Genomic DNA, 11,243 nt, shown 5'->3' with positions numbered 1-11,243 from the left:
GCTATGACAAAATATGGCAAAGTGGTTATCCACGTGTATGCATTTATAACTTCACAAGGGAACAGAAGTAAGATCCTGTTAGAGATTTGATAAAAGTATTTTATTCTATTTAATAAAGTGAAATTTGTTATCACTAGTCTAGAAGTATCCAATTAATTAATTTTAAAGTTATAATTAAGTGAAGCAAGTTTTCTATATATAGAGCATAAACGTTTAATTTAGGTTGATTTTGTTAAAACATTTCAAATCCTTTATAAATTTATGTAAAAAAAAAAGTATTAGTAAAGCATCTTTGTATTCAAGTGCTTTTCTAATAGGAAAAAAAGAAATGATGGATAAGAATATAAAGTTACTTTTCACATTGTAGTCTAGTTTCAATGTAGGACGTTGTCATTTTAAATAAGATCACAAGAGTTAGTTTTATAATTATGATTTCAATGTGGGATTCATAAAGTTACTTCTTCTTTAATTTCAGTATTACAAACTATACAAAAAGTCGCAAGTCCTTTAGTGCAACCAAATCCCAACTACAAGCAGATTGACATAAAGTCATAAACAGATCACAGATGCAAACAAGTGAAATTTTATAAGTGAGGTTTGAGAAAATAATGTATATGCAGTGTTGCCTCTGTAAATTAAAGGTAGGTCGAGAGAAGCATAATAACAAGTATTGAAAGGAACATTAATAAATAAGTCATGCTACAAATAAAATAGTAAAGTACAGCAGCAATAACAAATAATACGATAGACGTAGCAAAAATATAATAATTAATAAGTAATAATAAAATTGATTATACAAATACTACAAATGCAAAACTAGTCTTTCAATCGACTCATGTTGATGGGATAATTAACGATAGAAATCAATATGGAATGTCACTAGTGAAACTTATTTTTTACACTTTCAGTAGAAAAGTCATTTTCAAATTTGATTTCCTACGAAAAATATGTTTCTAAAAATTTTGATTACAAAAACAAGACATATGCAATAGATAATCCAATAGTTTTTTAACTTGTATATTACAAATTACAATTTACAATTTATACATTATAATATGTTCCTCCATAACTTTCTCCATGAACCTATATTTCTCGGCTCCGATAATATGGTTGAATAAGTCGGATCCTCTACAAACCATATATTATTACAAAATTCAACACGAATATAATAACATTTTTTTAAAAAATCAAGCAGTATAGCTATGATCGCGGGGTTCTCAATTTGATTAGAAAGGAGAGAGCTCTTTCCTAATGTAGTAGTTTCCTGATGGACCTCCTTGAGGTAAAAGAGTAAGCCAAACAGAACTTTGAGCACCTCTTCAACAGTTAATGTGCCACAATTGCAACATATATCAGTTTTTACATAACCTGGACAAACACAATTTATGAAAAAATTAGGGTATTTCTTAGCCAATACTCTTGTGTCAGCTTGTTATTTACTGTACTAAAAATAGATATGCGTGATACGACATATTATAAAATTATTGGTATGCAATTAAATAAAATACCTTGAACTACTTTCCACCAAAGGAGGAGACATTGACAATACGTGGTGAATTAGATAACTAAAGTAGAGGTTATAATTCTTGTATCATCCATTTTGCACCATATATAGTAATCTACTTTTATCTTCTCAAAGAATAAGTTTTGCTGCAATAAGACCAACACAAAATTATTTCATTTCAAACGGGATAAAGAATATACTCAAGAAATTCACATAACTATAGATAAAATGGATCTCGGGCCTAACTAAACTCCAAATTTCCTCGTCCCATTGATGTGATATTTAACACCCTAGTCTCACGCATGTCTAGTACGTGGACAATTTAATATGGTATACAAAAATATACCAAAGACGCACAAAAAAGAAATAAATTCGAGCAAGAGGCAAGATTTTTGAATGTTTATTATTGGTGTAGTTATAATTAAAATTGTAGACAATTAAATTTATAGTTACTTTTTATTTCTTAATTTGTCTAATTCACTTCAATTTGAATCAACATGCTTTAATATTTGCTTTGTAAGATTGTCTTCAATTCTTTGAGATGTTTTATTAGACGTTTCAAGCTCAAACTAATCAAATTATCAAATAATTAAATTTTAAAAAATATTGTCTTAACTTTGAATGTCTTCTGTAGGTAACAATCACTATAATACTATTACGAAATATCATATAAGTAAAAAAGATACTCTAATTGTCATATTCAATGAAGCAGTCTTAATTTTATTTTTAAAACACTTTTAGAATAATTTTGATAGTTTATATAAAAATTGATTATATTAAAAAAGTTTTAAAAACTATAATCAATAAAACAGATTTAAATATTTGTGTTGTTATGTAATGTACAATAATGTGTATATATATTGTTTTTCTTACAAAATATTACAAGAAATGTTATACTATCAATTGAAAAAAATAATTAATTATTAAATTATAATCAATTACAATATTTTTTAAAAAATTTATGAGAATAATATATATATATATAAAATATTAAATAAATCTAACTCCATTTTCTAATTTTGGCTTGCCCACCCATTCTATTGAGTCACATTTTTTTTTCTGGATTTTGGTTTGTTTCCCATTGTTGTTACTTTCAAGTTGCTGCCTATTTTAGATTTTCTTGTCAATATGTTTTATGTATTGTGTAAGTTTTCGTTGGTGATTTAAGCATTTTTTTTTCTTTCAGATTTTGGTTTATTTTCTAGATTTTGATTTGTTTTCCATTTTTGTCTCTTTCAAGTTGCTGCCTATTTTAGATTTCTTGCCAATTCAAGTATTATTAGTTCTTGCATAAGATTTCCTTGTCAATTCAAGCATTATTAGTTCTTGCACAAGGCATTTTTCGTGGTTTAATCATTTTTTTTTCAAATATTGGTTTGTTTTCCGTTTTTGTTTCTTTCGAGTGGCTGCCTATTTAAGATTTCCTTGTCAATTTAGGTATTATTAGTTCTTGCACTTATGTTTCATGTATGGTGTAAATTCTCATTCATGTTTAAGATTTTTTTCCCAGATTTTGGTTTGTTTCCAATTTTTGTTTCTTATTTTTTGTGGGATTTGATCCGACCTCATTGCTAAAATTGAACTTCTCTTTGGTTGTTCTTAATGTTTTAACTCTCTAAAGAATTATTAACTCTCTAAAAAATTCCTAAGGAGTTGCTCTTAATGTTTTAACTCTCTAAGGAATGAATATATGTGGTACACTATAAGAAAACTGTGAATTACATGGAGATCTTACCTAGGAAAATATTTCGCAGAAAATAGATGTGGATTTTCTTGCGAATATTTTCTAGAGATTTTGCTAGCTATAGATTTAGTGAAAAAAAATTAATTTTGTTTCCTTCCATACTTACCTTTAAATTTGTATTATTTGGAATCTTTTTCTTTATTCAATTCAAAAAATTAATGAGTAATTGAAATTATATGGAAAAATAACTATAATAATTATAATTAATTTTCATTTAATATTATTTAATAGTAAATTGTGTATTATTGCATAAGTTAAGCACTATTTTAAGTAGAAAAAAATTCGATTATATACCTTATTAATGTGAAGTTTAATTACCCCCTTGTTGATAGAAGGCAAGAAGTACTCAGTACCCCCCTGAACTTGAAGCTTTTTATACAGTGTACACCTAAACTAAATTTCGTTTTAATTACCCCCCCGAACTTGTTTATTCCTCCGTCGCGTACACCTTTTTCGTCCACCTACTCCTGTTGGGACTACACGCGCGCGACAGCTGTCTAAATTGGTGATGTGGATTTCCACCTGGATAAATAATAGCCACCTGGATAAATTAATATTGCAAAAAATAAATTTCTTAAATTTAAAATTCATTGTTTAAAAGTTATTTTTGAATAAGGGCTGATTTCGCGGAACTCCTTTTGGATTTGGGTTTTTCTAGACGTGAAGTTGGTCGATTAAATTTCAAATTTGTCTGAAATTCTTACCAAGTAAGTGTTAATCTTTGTTTCCTTTACTTTTCATTTACATTTTACCCTATTTTTCGTTTAAAATATGCCAAATATTAAAGAAAAATGAAGATTTTACGTTTTTTTTATCGCTGTAGCGTTATGATGTGGCAAAAAATCACTTCCTCACGCGCCTAGTAGAGATTGTTGTCAATTTCTACGCCAGGTGGACGAAAAAGGTGTACGCGACGGAGGAATAAACAAGTTCGGGGGGGTAATTAAAACGAAATTTAGTTTAGGTGTACACTATATAAAAAGCTTCAAGTTTAGGGGGGTACTGAGTACTTCTGCCTTGATAGAATTATATAAACTAGAAAATAAATATTTTTATTTGTATATTCAATTGATATATTATTTTTTTACCGACATTAAAAATGATAAAATTTCTCTATATTGAGTTATTAAAATGATATTTATTTCCCAATATATAATTAAGTATTTTAACATATAATTATTAAAAGATAAATTTAAATTGTAAATACCGCACATACCTAACAATATATACTATCAATTATTGATTATAACTTCCTTCCACATTAAATTTATAAATATATTTATATTTTTAATTATTATTTTATAAGAACTTTGAATGTATAATTTAAATTTTGTTGTACGTTTAATATGCTTAGTTATGGATATTATCTCATAGAAAGTGTAAACATAAAATTTTACATGATATGTTGGGTGGTAGTGATTTATTTTAAATATATAAATAATTTCTATGTTTCATTTTTTAAGAGTTAAATCACATGAACTTTAGCCAATATTTCAACATATATGTTGTTACCATATTAATATGAGATGACTTTATAGTTCTTTTTTGTGTAATTTATAAATATTAAAATTATATTTTAATACTCAATTAATATTAAATTTATCTTTAAAAATTAATCAAATTGAAAAAAAACTCTAAAAATTAGTATAATGACATTAGTACCACATCGATGGAATACACTGAATTTTCCATATATAATGTTATGACTTAGATTATTGTGAGATGTAGCAATTAGTATAGGTTGGGCATTGGGTAGTGGGTTGGGAACTTGGGATTAAGTTTGTGCATTTACTATAGGTGTAAAATTGTATTAAATACAAGTAATAATCAAGAAGAAGAGGTGTATATGTGGAAAGTTGAATTAAATACAAGTATTCAAGAAGAGGTGTATATGTGTATGGGGTTTAATAAATTAAATAATTAATATTTGCTTACAAGAAATTTCTTAAAAAATTATTAGAATATCTTCATGCAGATTTACTTACAAAAAAAAATTGGATTTAAAAGTAATTTTTGCAAGAAAATTAGCAAGTAATTTACATGCTAAATATAAATTCCTAGGTAAATTACTTGGAGATTTTGAAATTCGCAGGAAATAATTACCTACGAAGATTTTACCATCGAATTCTTTTTGGCAGGAAAATTCGTAGGAAACTAAAATTTTCTGCGAAATTTCGTATACAATCCCTACAAAAATCTCCAAGTTGAATAAGTACAAGGTCCTCTTATGGCCTATGTTGAATAAGTACAAGGTCCTCTTATGGCATATTTCTTGGGAGGTTCGTCTTCATTCAAATTCATTCCTAAGGAGTTGCTATTAATGTTTTAACTCTCTAAGGAATATATGTGGTACAAGTTCCTTTTATGGCCTATGTTGAATATATGTGATACATGATCCTTTTATGGCCTATGCTGAATATATGTGATACAAGATCCTCTTATGGCATATCTGGGATAGTCGTTTCTTTCAAATTCGCATAGCGGTGTACTGGAAAACAATATATAGGATTTGAAATAATATGACCTATATATGTTTTGGACGATTCATCGTCTTTCAACTTTTCATAGTGGTGTACTGTATATAGGATTCGAAATAATATAACCTATGTTCTGGGCGATTCGTCGTCCTTTCAACTTCTCATAGTGGTATACTGGCAAACAATATACAGGATTCGAAATATATTCGGCACATTAAATTACTTGTTCATAGTTAAATACAAAATCTCTTTATAATTGTTTGTATTTAAAAGGACTCTCTGTTACAGTTGTTTTACTTTTTGCTATAGCTGTTTATATTTAAAAGGACTCTCTATTAAAAGAAATCTGTTTTTAAGAGAAATTCTGATAGAAGTTTAAACTATTTTTTTTTTTTTGCAATCACTTTAAGAGAGCTCACCATACCACATTTGTAGATGAAAATAGTTTCAGCTACAAATGTTGACTATGCATGTGTTCTAACTAGGGTAAAGTTAGTAAATATATTATAATATTTAATTGTTAAATAAATTGTCTTAATTTTGATATACTTTTTTTAATTATCGTAGAATGATGGCTTAAGTAGTGTCCGCTGGAGTTCGATTTTCCAGTTTCTATATGCCTCTATTTCCGAAGCATCGTATAGGTATACAGTACTAAATAAATTATGCTACAAATAAAGTAGAAAAAAAATAACAACAACAATAAATAATACGATAACTAAAGAATAAAAACAATTAATAATAAAATTGATTATACAAATACAACAAAGGCAAAACTAGTCTTCCAATCGACTCATGTTGACTGAATAATTATCTATAGAAGATCAATGTAGAATGTCAATAGTTGAACTTATTGTTTTACACTTTCAATAGAAAACTCGTTTTCAAATTTTATTTTCCTAAGAAAAATATGTTTTCTAAATATTTTGATTACAAAAACAAGACATACAATAGATAATCCAACAATTTTTAATTTATGTATTACAAATTACAGTTTACAATTTATACATTATAATATGTTCCTGCATAACTTTGTCCATAAACCTATACGAAAATATGGTCATCGGATATGTCGGATCCTCTACAGACTATGTATTTAATAAAAAATCTAACACGAATACAGTAACATTTTTTGAGAAGTCCGTGCAACATAGCTATCATCGCGAGATTCTCAATATCATTAGAAAGGTGAAAGCTCTTTCCTAATGTAGTAGTTTCCTGATGGACTTCCTTGACGTAAAAGAGCAAGCCAAACAGGACTTTGAGCACCCTCTTCAACAGTTAATGTGCCACAGTTGCAACATATATCAGTTTTCACAATACTGGACAAACACAATTTATGAGAAAATTTGTGTAATTTTTAGCCAATACTCTTGTGTAACCATTTAGGGCTGCTTTTGATAGGACATAAGCAGATGCAGTTGTTGGCCAATTTTTTATTTCTAGCAAACCCTCTTTAAAATCTTTGAGAAAAACATTCAAAACCTCATCCACTTTGTCTTCTGTTAGATTATCACAATCATTTAAGACTCCTATAGCCCATTCATTGCCTACTTTCTGAAACAAAATATTGTGTCAGTTTCTTGTTTACTGTATTAAAAATAGATGTTCATGATATGACGTGTTATAAGATTATTACTATGAAATACCTCTAATTTTCCACCAATAGAGGAGACATTGACAATACGTGGTGAATCAGATAATTGAAGTAGAGGTAATAATTCTTGTATCATCCATTTTGCACCATAGTAATTTGTTTTTATACATTCTTCACCTATATCAATAGTTTGAGTGGCTACATTCATTTTCTCAATGAATAAGTCTTGCTGCAATTAAAACCAACACAAGATAATTTCATTTCAAATGGGATAAAGAATATACTCAAGAAATTCAAACAAACTATAGGTAAAATGGCCCTCGCCCCTAACTCAACTCCAAATTTCCTTGATGTGAGACTTAACAATCCAGTCTCACGCCTAGGACTGGATATCTGATACATGGACAATTTAATATGATAAATCATAGATCGTAAACTGGAATGTGTTTTGTTTTAATATCATGTAAAAAAATAAATTTTGAGTCTAACTCAACCTCAAAAACTAGTTCATGAGGGAGGATACTCAAGTCTATCTCATCCCACAAATGTGAGACTTAACACCATAAAATTGAAAGTAGATTTTTTTTTCTTTTATATGGGTCAATTTTTTTTTAATAATATAAGCAAATGAAGAGTCACTTACTTGTGGGCTTATAATAACATCTTTATCCAAAAGCACTCCAAGAATTGCCGCATTATTCACCTGTATAGGTAATTTAGAAATTAATGACTCTTAAGCAAATTCATGAATCTATTAAGCAAACACAAAATTATAAAGAAAATCGAGATTAGGAAAACAACCTCATTAAAAATGAGAAAAATGACTTCTCATTTCACTAATCATATTCCACATTGATTTTATCCTCCTACTTTTCAACACACCGCATTTTCACCCCAATTTCACCATCATAGTATTTGTCTAAAATATCATATACCAATAATTTTAGGATAAAATTTTGTCACATATTTACCATACACAAAAAAATAAGTAAGAAAATCCATTTATTTTTCTAGAAAACATTTTTCATCGAAAATATTTTTCTTAATACCAAACACATCTACGAAATTCATTACTAGTCTGTCGCCAAATAGCCAGTAGAAAACACGTTTTTTTTTATAATCAGTCTCTACATAGCCCATCATAGTTGCATAATTTTTCAATAATCCATCGTCAATTCATTATTAAATAGGATTAGCTCCAAAAAAAAATTATTTTTCTTTAGCTTTGATCTCAATTCTATAGAAAGAACTAAAATCGAAAAAGAAGTGGAAGAGGAAATACCAAGATATCAAGCTTGCCAAATCTGTCATTGATGAAATCTTTGAGTCTTACAATACTAGAAATGTCAGTCACATCAAGTTGATGAAAAATGATATTATAATTAGAGTGATCGACACTCGTCTTATTCCACCAAGACAAGTCAGCCTAAAATTCAAATAATATGATAAATATGCATAAATTTATCTGAGCACGGATAAATGATGTAATTTTGAATTAGGTTTGGCATTTGTTAATTTTGTTTTGTCATAGTTTTACAGATATACTAACTTGAACGTGGGTTTCTATTTATTATTACTGTTATTTTTAAACTTCTTATAATTATCATATTATGATTCAAGTTTTGATATATCGAGATATGTAATTAAGTAGTGGGTGTATTATAGTATATTGAGATCATTAAATTTATGTTATTTGAAGATATTGAGACTAAATCCTAGATTTGGAAAATATGAGAGTTGACATATTAATTGACCTCAAAATTAGGAACTTGATTGTATATTTGAGAGTTTTTGAGTCTAGACTAGACATAGTAATGTGGGTGTTGTTACTCTTGAAATCTTCTTTTGATCATTTACTTGAATAGATTGCATTGATTTGGAAGCTCAACGAAAAGGAAAGACTCAAGTCTCGGAGTGATTGTTCGGTTATTTGAGGCAAGTGGATTTCTAAACCCTTGTTAAGTGTATGGAATTCGTGTATTTCCTTGTAATATGTGTTTGGGGTAATGAGACTTGGTGATGGGTTGATTTGTCCATATTGATTAATTCTAATTGAAAAAAAAGGTAATAAAAGGGTAATGTGATTAATTGTTGGTGTGTGATGTGCTGAGAATGGTTTGAAAGGCTTGTTGAATCATTGTGTTGTTGTGAATTGTGCATTGTTATGAAAATGGTCATCTCCTCATTATTGTGAACATGTCATTTGCATTGTTTTGATACATGATTGTGACAAGTGTTGTGTGAACTGAGAAAGAATAAGAAATTAAAGAGGATGTACCATTTCGAGGATACTGTATATCGAGGGACGTATCGCGCGCCGTGATGGATACTATTATCGAAGGACGTGTCGCATGCCGCGACAGATGCATGAACAAATATGTCCCCTATGAGTCCCGAACTGAGAGACAACAGGTGTGTATCATTAGATCAGACATGTATCACTATACTTGACATTGCATTTCATTGCATTGCACATCATTATCATTGGTGAACTTGATCTTGTGTGTTGCTGATCTTGTGAGTGCCTTTCTGTGGAACTTGTGATTGATGAATATTGAGTCTATCGTTAAGAACATGAAATTGTTAGAGTGTTGTTGTTAAGATGTGTGCTTTGTAAATTGTGAACTGTTAGGTTGGATTGATTTTATGCAGGTTGTAGTTGTGGAGGTTCGATTGGGGTGTAAGGAGTACATGTATTTTATTCCCTTAGCTTGTGTTTAGAAGTTTATTTGCTGAGACCGTGTGGTTTGGTACTCACCCCTTGCTTCTACAATTTTTGTAGGTTACGAGCCTAAATTTTTGTGATACTTTCTTTTTCTTCTTTTCCGAGGCTTCTTGGAGATTTGTGAGGTAGTTGTTTGTCATCTCAGTGAACCTTCTTGCTTCTATTTATGATATTGTTCTACTCTAGAAACAATGTCATTTGAGACTTGTGTTTTTCTTTTGAATCAATTGTAATACTTCAGAGACTTGTACACGTGACAATCAGGTTTTTGGGATATTTTTAAGTTAATTATAAATTTTTGCATATTTATCGTATTATTTGGATTTTAGGCTGACTTGTCTTGATGGGATAAGACGAGTGTCATCACATTCATTTTTGGGTTGTGACAGTCATACATCTTTAACATATTAATAACAGCTTCATTCTCTTTTTTCTCATCTCTTGCTGTTAAAATCACCACTATCCCCTTTGATGCTAGTAATTGTCTACATATTTCTAATCCTATCCCTTTGTTGCCTCCTCTTACAACTGCAATCCTGATTCCTGATAACAACAAATTAATCCAAATCATAAAGAAATTAAAATAATATGTTCATTGTGTGATAATTATTACTCCTTTTGTTTCAATTTATGTGACATATTTTGGATTTTGAAATTCAAAAGAGTCTATCTTTGACAGTAAATATTTCCTATATCTTTTAAATATTTTAAATTATCAATTATTGAGACTTATAGTAATTTTTATGTAGTTTACAAATATATAAATTTTATTTTTAAAAAATTGAAGATTTCATGAGCAAATTTTCGGTCAAACTTAAACTGTTCGACTCTTGAAAAGCAAAATGTGTCGCATAAATTGAGACAGAGGGGTATCTCAGAAAGTCAAAACTGAAATCATAAAAGAAAAGTTGGTCAAAAACTTTTTGAGATAATAACTATTAATTGAGTTATCATCAGACAAATCAATATCCAATTTGGAGTGGTAGATTCTACTTTAAAAAGAATCAATATCAATATTAGTATGAAGTTTTTGAGTGCGTAAAAGAAAGAAAGAAAAACTATACAGTAGTATTCATTAATAAATATATATATAGGTGAGGTGAGAGTTTATATTTCGATACAAAAGTTGTTGGCGTATAGTCATAAAACAAAAGAAGGTAAATACTTATCAGTATCAATGAGCTAATTAATTTATT

General features: G+C 28.7%; 1 pseudogene; it reads right to left on the bottom strand.

Moving 5' to 3' along the window:
• Positions 1-6,895: 6,895 nt before the first annotated feature.
• Positions 6,896-10,618, bottom strand: LOC102579575 ((+)-neomenthol dehydrogenase-like; annotated as a pseudogene).
• Between the last annotated feature and the right edge of the window lie 625 nt (positions 10,619-11,243).

Source organism: Solanum tuberosum, unplaced genomic scaffold (assembly GCF_000226075.1).
Source record: "Solanum tuberosum cultivar DM 1-3 516 R44 unplaced genomic scaffold, SolTub_3.0 scf00010, whole genome shotgun sequence".
NCBI lineage: Eukaryota > Viridiplantae > Streptophyta > Magnoliopsida > Solanales > Solanaceae > Solanum > Solanum tuberosum.
This window is presented reverse-complemented; position numbering and strand designations above follow the sequence as displayed.